The sequence below is a fragment of the Pteropus vampyrus genome, unplaced genomic scaffold, assembly GCF_000151845.1.
Source record: "Pteropus vampyrus isolate Shadow unplaced genomic scaffold, Pvam_2.0 Scaffold6, whole genome shotgun sequence".
Classification (NCBI taxonomy): domain Eukaryota; kingdom Metazoa; phylum Chordata; class Mammalia; order Chiroptera; family Pteropodidae; genus Pteropus; species Pteropus vampyrus.
In genome coordinates, this window is record NW_011888787.1 from 14444568 (window position 1) to 14455177 (window position 10610).

General features: G+C 35.6%; 1 long non-coding RNA gene across 1 annotated transcript in view; it reads left to right on the forward strand.

Annotated features, from left to right (window-relative positions):
• Positions 1-9826, forward strand: part of LOC111745430 — a 79328-nt gene extending 69502 nt beyond the window's left edge. Inside the window, exons 2-3 of the long non-coding RNA XR_002782641.1 lie at positions 6533-6631; positions 9733-9826. This is a non-coding gene — a long non-coding RNA (uncharacterized LOC111745430). The remainder of the gene's footprint in view (positions 1-6532; positions 6632-9732) is intronic.
• Positions 9827-10610: the final 784 nt, after the last annotated feature.

Below are 10610 nucleotides of genomic sequence, written 5' to 3' on the forward strand. Positions count from 1 at the left end.
GTCGAAGAAAGAAAATTGAGATCGCCTTAGGCCATAAAAAGCAATATTTCAAGTTTTTACTTTTTGATGTTATAAATGACCAGGGAAAATTTTGCTTGAATATTTTCCATTCTTGGAATAAGGATTTCTAACTTGTTCAAAGGTAAGATAGTACCTTTGCCTCATGGCCACTAGAGTTTGGAGAGTATTCGTTGATGGAAAAGTTCTTTTACTGAAATATCTTGTCTCTAGCATGACCTCTGCTCAGCTGCAAATAGCATAGGGTTGTATCCTTGAGGTGTGCATTTGTCAGGAGAGAAGGTGTGGCTGGAGGCTTCTCCCAAGTGAGCAGCCATTTCAGGGACCTCTGTCTCTCTCACTTAGGAGAGGCTATTCCGCTAATGCATTCCCTGTTATTTTGAAAAAATGTGTCTGGAGTCTCTTGCATTAGAGGATGGGTGTTCTGATATGACACCATAATTTATTGGTCAAAACTTCCCTGGAAAGTACAAAAAAACAGCTTTTCAAGCCTCTCTTTTCCAGAAAACCATTACATTCAAATTAGAAATAAAATTCCTAGATGCAGATAATGTGTGTTTGCCCTCGTAGGACCAACACAAATCTAAGACTTTTATGTGAAGAGATTTAATCTTTAGAATCAATGTGGAGAATATGGCCAGTGTGATTGTAAGTGTTGAATGTTTTTTATTTGCTGGGAACAGGTGTGCTGGCTTAGGACTTTGCCTCCCTTCCCCTCATTTTTATCAAATTTTTGTAAATAAATAAAATAAATAGTTATTAAGAAAAAATACTTTGAAATAATTTAAAGCTTTTACTTTTAAATATATTATGTCAAAACTAAGAGTTAATAGAATGGATCTAATCAGTGAATTTGAAAAGGGAGATGGTATCCCCTACAAAGATTATACTAGTGGACACTTATACATGTATTGTTTACTTTGTGCCTGGCACTGGTACAATAAACACTTTACATTATTATTCTAATTTTATAGATATGAGAACTGAGGCTTGAAGAAGTTAAGATATGAGAACTGAGGCTTGAAGAAGTTAAGGTCCAAGGTTGCACACAGTGTTGGAGCTGTGATGCCAATTCAAAGACTCTTTTCTATGGTCCATTTAGAGAGCATTAGAGGGCCAAAATTGTCATTTGATCATGATGGATTCAGACCTTGATTCAGTTCTATGGTCTACATAAATCAACTCTACATTTCCTATGCACATTCAAAGCTGCTCTATCAACCTTGAACATATTGTCCCCATAGACATGCACATCAATGGGAATCATTAAACAAATGAGAAAGATTATATTCATCGACTGGATGTGCTTGGGGCTTTAATATTTCCAGTTTTATTTGGTTCCCACTGATTTCTTAATTATAAGGACATCTTTTTGCCTACTACTTTTGCAATTCTCTACCTCTTCTCTTTGTTAATCACCTTCCCCAATCACATGATCTTACCAGAGTGCTGACAGTTGTAGTTGCAAGAGCAGAATAAGCCAACTGCTGTTCTAAATTATTCTCCCAACACAGGGACTGTTTTTTTCCTGTCAGCTGTTTTCTCTCTTTTATAAAGGTCTTGGTGTTCATTCTTCACTGGTTCATACTCTCTGCAACATGAAATGTATTTCTGGTCTTTTCAAGCCTTCCTTTCTCCTTCCAACTTTAAGCTCTTTCTAATTTGTCCTTTTAGCCTGCCTTCTGTGATTACTCACACCATCTTTCAGTCACCTTCAACTCTTGTCTGCGTGGGTCTTCTTCACCATCTCCAGGTATCTCTTTCCATCACACTCTGACTTTATTTAATGCATTATACAAGAACTAACTCTTCGCTTTTTCTTTTGTCAAAGTAATCCTTAACCTTTTTTTATTCCATTCCCTAAAAAGAGCTCCTGAACATAAATGTTTATAATTCTGTTTGGGCGTCTCTTCTCTTACTTCTCAAAATATCCAGCCCATTATATTGGAGGCACTCAATATAATAAAAATAATAAGTAACTTTATCTGTGCCAGATATATTAACTCATAATAGTGCTTACAACAACTCTGTGAGGTGAGTACTATTATTATTCTTAGTTTACAAATGAGAAAGCTGAAGATATGAAAGGCGATGTAACTTGCTCAAGGTCACACAGCTAGGTAAGTGGTAGAGCTGGGTTCTGAATATGAATAAGGGTTTCAATGTTTGTGTTTTTAATCCCTATGCTCTACTGTCTTTTTAAAGACAGTGATCTGGCTATCATCTTTTTCCACTTTAACCTTCTCTTGGTATTAGTTTCCATTTCTTTCACCCAAGGAACATTCATAGATATAGCCCAGATCTTAACAGACAATTACTAATACTTAACAGAAAAATAATTTTTCATCTCAATTCCGTAGCGATTTCTTCTCTCAACTAAGGTAATGATTGCGCCTAAATAGGGTCAAAACATCAGAGCAGTTTGGCCAACTTGGTCAAATATACTTAAGAAAAAAATGAAAAGCCAGAAAGAAAGAAAAATAATTTAAGCTTTTATGCATAATGAAATCAATATTAAGAAAGTAGATGTGACATTATTTTCCTCTCTGGAATAGACAGATAGCAACTGATATATTTGCCCCAAAATGTACCTTCTAACTTTTCCAAGAAATGCTTCTAACTTTTCCAAGAAATGCTTCAGTTTGGAGATATGAAAGTTCAAGCCAATCCTGCTTCTCTGGTACCAATTATCTATTAACAGGTGCATGCCTGACAGCAGCTGGGCCAACCAGAGCTCTTCTCTGGGATTTTTAAACTTTGGCTTAGAGAGACTCCACTCCAGTTTCCCTTTTCTCAATTCTGTAGGAGTGTCTTCAATTCTGAATAGAATGGAAATGCACTCTAGCCTGGAGAAAAAGCTGGTTTATAGTAGACACAAAGGGAACCAATAAACAGAAACAAAGTCACCTAGAGGACTCCCTGTCCACCCTTTGGTTACCTGAGTCAATAAATTCCTTCTTTGCCTAAGTTGGGTTTCTGCTAGTCAAAGCCAAAAGAGTTCTGAGTAAGGTATTCTCCTCTCTCTCTCTCTCTCTCTTTTTTTTTTCCTGAGGACTGAAAGTTACAGGGTGGAATTTATAGTTTGAATCATGGTGGCTTAATCCAAAGGTCTTTGTGCACTCAAAGTTCTTTCTAAATTTTAGATCTGTTAGTTCAACAGAAGCAGCTTAGTATATTGAAAAGAATACTAGTGAAGAGGTTTGAAGGTCCAGAAAGTTAATTTTCCTGTCTGAACCTCTGATTTCTCACCTGCAAATAGGGTCAGTATTTACCTACCTATCATCACACATTGGGTGGCAAGAACTAATTGATACACCTGTAAAAATCCTAGAAAGTACTAGATCCTGAAAGGAAGACAAAGCAAGTATTATCATAATTTGTTCAAAGAGAAAAAGCTTTAGAGAGTTCAACAAATTAAATGTAGATGGGTATGCACATTGTCATCACCTTCCTCAATTGCACGTGACGGGCTTCACTGTGTGTTTCCAAAACCACAGTAGACTCAGCCCCTGTGAATAGGAGCAGGCTGGAAGCGAGAGAGGAGTTGACAATCTTGGAGGCATCTCTCCAGAAATGAGGATGTGAGTAGGTGTATAAATGCCCTATTTGCTTGTCCTTCAGTGAGTTCAATCTGAAGCATGTTCTACATGATCCCTCATAGGTTCCCCAGGGGAATTTGACCCCGATTGTCCTATGTGGTAACCAGCTAAATAAATATACTTTATTGACTTTCCACCATTCCTAACGTCACTCTTCCTGCTCCACTACTTCTATTTCTTCTGATCTTGTCCCAAATAAATGACCTGAAACCAAGATGGCATTACTGAGACTGTGCTTTCAGCAGACTCAGGGATAAGATAGCATAGTAAATGTTTAATTTCCTAAATCAACAAAAAGGAGAAAAGGCATAAATAGTTGTCAATTATGAGGACTCATTGCCCCCTCCTCTCAAATATGACTATGAACTCCCAGGAAAGTTAGGATTTTAGTTTGAGAAACTTTGAATTACATTGTACCAGAACAATAAAGAATTTCTATTTGGTCTTGAAATGAAGATAACATACTTAACATGCACATATAGACACAAACTCAAACATACATTCTCACCCAGTCTGTGTGTAGTATTTCCAGATCATTCTTCTTATTAGTTGTCTGATCCTAGTGGGTAGTGGTAAGAAAGAAGACTGTTCACCTCAGATAAATTTTTAAATTACATGAATAGATAGATAGTCAATAGATGGACTATTTTTATAAGTTTGTTTATAAATAAAATGATATTTCTAATTTTTATTAATGTGTCATTAAACATATTTATACTAGAATTAAATGAAGGAAAAGTCCATATCAGTCTTTCAAGAAGTCAGCTTCTTTTTCTACTGAGTTCAAAGTAATCCACTGTCTTCTCTAACTATCCTACTTTAGAATCTGCTATCAAATATTTCATGAAATGGAATTGATTTTGACCTACATTTGGGATGAGATTGCTAATACATAACTCTGTGCTGTCCAAGAAAACAATATTTTCAAGAGAAAAATAATTCAGCATAAAGCAAACATGACTACCGTGGTTTGTGCGGAAGGCTACTATTTTTGAATTACTAATGACTATTTTGTCTTTATATTTTCTTTTCCTTTTTGACCTTTTCTCCTTTTAGCACTTAGGCCATTTCATGAGGAAAATATAGAGCAACAAATAGAAAAAAATAAAACAAAAAAGTCTCTTTCTGATTTCTGCTCCTTAGAGGAGTATGTTTATGTCTGTTTATAAATAAAGTGATGTTTCTAATTTTTATTAAATAATAGAAGACAGTGAAATAGTATTAACATATTAGAATTAAACATAGAAGGAAGTTCACATCTTATTTTAAAGAAGTTGACTGTTTTTTACTCTAAGCCCTAAACTAAATGTATCAAATCCACTTCCCCTCCTTAGAGCAACAAAAGTTGCTCATAACATTAATGAAAGATGTAAGAGAAAATATGAGAGAGGACAACCTTCCTACTCCACATACCATATAGTAAAGATTCCTTATGCATATAAGAGGGAAAAGAGTTAGAGGGGAAGTTTTGAGTGTACCTGTGAATAGTCCAGGGTCAAAAGTCCTTTATTTTGCTTCCACAACTGAATCCCAGAGAGGCAGGAAGATGAAACCTAGTTTGCCTTGTTGGGGTCCAAAAGGAAAAAGACATGTGCCTGCTTTCCTAGTTAAATCACTAAGAAAAGATAAGACCTTAGAAAGCTGAATCGACTAAGTAGCATATCTTGGCACACAGGACCTTAAAATAGACTAGCTAGGATTTCCACACTTTGTGGAAAGAAAAATTAATAGTTTCTGTATGTAGACAGGAACATGGAAGTATTGAAGACAGTTGCTGAATCTGATGGGGTCTTGTTGACAAGAACAAGGAAAAGCTCGGTGATATGTAGGGGACAATGACTGAGGCCCAGGTGAGATAGTGGGCATCTCTGTAGATTCCAGTGTTCACAGCTGATAACAAGGTCAGGTGTCACCCCTCTGTTACCAATACCTTGGTACTGCGTAAGCTCCCTGGAGTGTCTATGTAACTCAGAGGGAAAATGGAAGGCCACTGAATTGGCTGAGATTAAGTTTTCACCTCTCTGGAAAAATTAGGACACAAAATAGAATTTATGTTAAATTATAGAAAATAAAGGACTTTTTGGCATACTTGAATGTGTATGAATACATGATGTACATACTAATCATAATTGTGTTTTTCATAGAAATTTTGCTTTTTTCAAATGACATATTTCTTCTTTCTTATAAATTAAAAATTTTTAAAAAGCCCCTTACAGACAGCATTAATGTGACTTTTCGTTTTATTTAACCATTGTCAAACCAGAACAAAACAGAACAAAACCAAAACCAACCATGTGGAAGATTTAAAAGAAACTGAAGGGTGCTTACATTTTTTTTTTTACTTTTGCCTCCTCTATCTGGGAACATGAAAATTATGACAGTTTTATTTCTGTACCCTTAGGCGTAAAACTCATATATTGTCTTCACATTACCAAAAGCTTTTGGTCTGATTCATGAGTGTCATGATGCAGAAAGATGGTTGCGTTTTTGCCTGACTCTCATATACCATTTGACAGCCTCCCACTCAGAGAACTGGCAGACTGGCTGGGCAGTTATTGTGCTCTACAAAGAAAATTATTACAGAGAAATATTCATACAACAGGAATGGAAAAATGAAACTCACAGATTTCAATACAACATGAAATGATTTATTTTAGACAGTGAAAATCTCCATGTTAAGGTTAATTAAGATCCTTTTCATTTAAATTCTTTTAAATTTTCTTTAAAGAAGAGAATTTTCTTTCATTAAGAAAATTAGAATAATCTCTTCACTCTCACTCCTCTCTATGTATAACTATTACTTAAATTATGATAATTATGCCTAAGAAATGTCAGCCCTGATTTATCCCCATATGGTGCCCCCCTCTCACTTCTATTTCCATTCACATATTCACTTTGTAAATTGCTTTTTTCAGGTTCTTTAAAGTGAATAGATTGTACCAAAGGCCACAATTAGCAGCCTCCCTGTATCCATGACCAATGCAGCGTGACCTTACAGATTCTTCCAGCAAGAGGTAAGTCCATTTCCTTAGTCCATGGGCCTGGACTGGCCTTGTGACTTGCTTTGGTAAAAGAATTTGGCAGAAGCAACACTGCTGCTTGTGAGCTTAAGCCTCAGGAGGTCATGCGTGCTCCTGCTTTTTCTCTTGAAACCCATACCACAATACCACTGCCATGTGAACAAACCTGGATTACATCAGGGGTTGGGGCTTCAACATGAATTTTTTGGGGGACATAATTCAGTTCATAGCAGTGTCTAAAGGGGTCACATGCTTCATTCCCTGAGTAAAATGTACCTATATTTAGATTTTCCTAACAAAGGGGATTAATAAAACTCATTTAAAATATTCCTGGAATTGATGATTCAACAACCATTGTAGTGATAATTCTTTTAGAGTCAATAGGTTCTTGCTTATGTCTACTAATAAATCTTTTTTATTAAATCCAATTCAATTCAACATTTACAACTCTCTTCTGAACAGTTAGGGAATGAATGATTGGTGCAGCATTAAAATTTTATTTCTCAAAGGCAGAATGGTTGCATCATTGCTTTCGTTCCTTATTGTGTTTGTTGATATTTAACTTTATGATTTCTAGTACTATATCTAAAACCACCAGTAATACCAGTTAGGGTCTCTGGAGGTTGTTTCTTTTTAAACAACATTTGAAATTTTCTTAAATTGGATAACTGATTACAGGAAGCAAGCTGTTCCCATGGTATCCATGAACTAAAATTCAGAACTACGTAAACCTCTTCTTTCACTGGAGGAAAAAGTACATATGAGAAATTTCTTTTAGGATAAGAACCAAAAGTATACTAATTTTAGTTGATATAACTGATGTTTACATTAGTACAAGACCTGATCTTAGACATCTTTGTTTTGGCTGTAGTCAGTCACTTTCTTAAGAGCACATTGTACTGATATCTGCTAGCTTTCTTTTCTGCATTCTTGAATTAACTTTACTGATTCATTTATTCTCTGAATTAATAGCTAGTGATATCCTACAGTGTGTTAGGTACTATTCTAGGTTCTGAGGGTATGGTGGTAACCAAATGAGACAAAGACCTTCTTCCTAGGACTCTTACTTTCTAGTGGGAGGATGTCAACACAAAAATGAATATACAATGTACTGTCTAGTACCATTATGTGTTATGAAGAAAAATAAATCAAGGTATGTGGATAGAGAGTGAAACTATTTTACATAGAAGGGTCAGGGATAGTATCCCTGAGGATATGAGATTTGAACAGAGATCTGAGGAAGTAAGAGAATTAGTTATACATATGTCTGGTGGAAGAAAGTTGCAGGCAGAAGAAACAGCAAATGTCAAGGCCTGAAATCATACAACTTTGTTTAAAAACTTAGCTCAAGTGCTATTTCTTACTCCTCTAATTTTTTTTAAAAAAATGTTTAGTTATGTTTTTTTGTTTTATTTTGTATTTTGAAAGTGATTTCAGAATAACAAAGGAAAGCTTTATATAAAAAGACTGAAGAATGTTCTCTCTGGAGATTTCTAAGTTAGGTTGCTTAAATATCTGAAAGAATTTGTCTGACTTTGCCAGGCCCATCACAATGTCCCAAAGCTGGTATAAGGTTGGAATTTGTAGGTCTACCAGTCACTGTCTGCTCTTCTGCCTATCATTAATCATTAAAAGTGTTTATTGGCACCTAAGATATTCCAGGACGGCATTAGAAACTGAGGATGCTAATTGACAAGTAAAACATACTCTTTGACACCAGAAAATTGTTTATTTCTACTCGAGATCAGCTGTCAAAATGGTAAGGACATAGGTTCTGGATTCCAACAACAAGGGTTTATATTCTGGCTCTGCCACTTGCTAAAATTAGATGTTATACAACATATAAATATGCTTATTTATTTATGCTTCAAATTTCCAGTTTGAAAACGGGGCTTCATTTATTCCACAAAATATTAATTGGGACAGTTTTAGACACTATTGTAAGCACTTTGGGATACAAAGGTCAACAAAACAGACAAAAATAAAATAGTATTTAATTAAGGGAAATGTGTTAAGGATTGTATAAGGTAATATGTATGGTTCCTGAAGCACAATGACTATTAAATAAATGTTAGCTATAGATTTCTAATATTATAAAACTAGTGCTTTATATAAAGCCTTAACTAGTGCTTTATATAAAGCCTTAACAAAGAGTAATCAGATTGAATTATTATTTTATGGAGCAGGAGGCAACCTCCATTGTAGCCTGAAAATACAAAGGATGTTGATAAAGTTGTGAATAATTAAAATAGATTAATGAAGAGAAATAAAAATGTCTAGATGTCTGATGTCTATTCTTAACTTTTGAGGTTGACACTGAGTGGCAGCCATGCTATTCCCTGTTCCTTTTCCTGTCTGTGACTAAACTGCAAGGTGCCTTCACAGTATCCATCTTCCTGTTTTCCATTCTTGTTCTCAGTTTTTTTTAGGTTATCATACTTCATCTAAACAGAAGTACTACACTTCCTAGCATTCCTGGCAGCCAGAGATGGCCAAAGGGATAAAATTAGAATTTACTAGGTAAAACTTCTAATTAGGGTCTTTCAAAGAGGGAGAGACTCAGCTTATGTACCTTTTACTCTTTGCTGTTCACCCTTTCCCTTCTCCAGATCATTAGCTCAGTGCTGGATGTGAAGTAGCCATCTTATGATAATGAGGTAACCATACAAAAAAGAAAGCAAACACAAGGACGGTGAAATGGGAGGCTGGAATGAGCCTGGCTCCCAAGTGGCACTGAAGAGTTGTCAAATTAGCCCTAGATTTCCTACTTGGAACCTCTTGTTAGGTATGCAAAACACACCTAAATTTGTTTAAGCCACTGTTACATTTTTGGGGGAGATGAGGGATTGTTTCTGTTATTCGTGACTAAATGTATCCCCTAACCAATATACAGTTTCTGATGCCACTATCTATTAGAGATCCTTCATGGGCCTTTAGGGGCGACTTTTGTATTTTTAGGTGTTTAGGCAGTTGCTCACATTACAAACCCTATTTACTGACAAATAAATGTCTGATTCTGTTTCTGCTCCCAAATTCAGTTTTGTCATCTTTTGTAGACTTTTTGTACCACATTTGACATTAATTTGAACCCACAGGTGTAAGCTCAGTGTAAGAGGATGGAAAAAACCTTTCCTCCTAAGGAATTCTCAGCATGGTGATGAATACTCAGTGGATGCTCCAGGAATACACATGGGTGAGGCTGCTGATGTCATTCATATCAGAAACAGTTTTCTGCTACAGCAATAGTGGCATCTATGTGTCATTTACATGTAGAATTATAGCTTTCTCACACCTGTTTATTTCCCATTTTCAAGAAGTCTTGCTTATCAAACTAGAAAATCAGCTGATTTTAGTATAAATGAGTAAAAGAGTTTTGGTTTTCCATTATTTAAAAGGGAAACAATCCAAAAAAATTTTTAAAATTCATACATTTATTTTAGTTATTTTCTTTAAAAATGGATTTTTTATCTGTAAGAAAACTTACTGATTAGCCCAAAAAGAAATGTGAGGGTTCAGTGAAAAAAATTCTTTTGGTCAACTTTCCGCAAAGATTTTCTCCTGCCACCCCTTTTTCTTTCTTTCATTCCTAAATGTAACTTGAAAGTGCACATGGGAAAAATCTATTTTTACATACATTTGGTTGGAAATCAAACACTGAGGGAAAAGCCTAGATTTCAACTGCACAGCCATATTTTAAATTTGGACTCAAATAGAGCATCATAGATCAGGAATATAACCACTTTGTGTAGATTGGCTTTTTTGTCTCTGAGTGCCATTCTTAAATATCCATCACTCCTGGAAAGGCTTTGTCAGGAATTGTGAGCCATCATCATTTCCCTCATCTCCTCAGCTTCTGTGCTGCAGCGTGCCAGCCAGCTCTTTTTTCTCTAGTTCTTTACTAGAGCAGCATTCCTTAGGCATTTCTTAGCACTTGAAGAGCTGCAGTCAGCACTTTCCTGGAGTGGGAAGATCA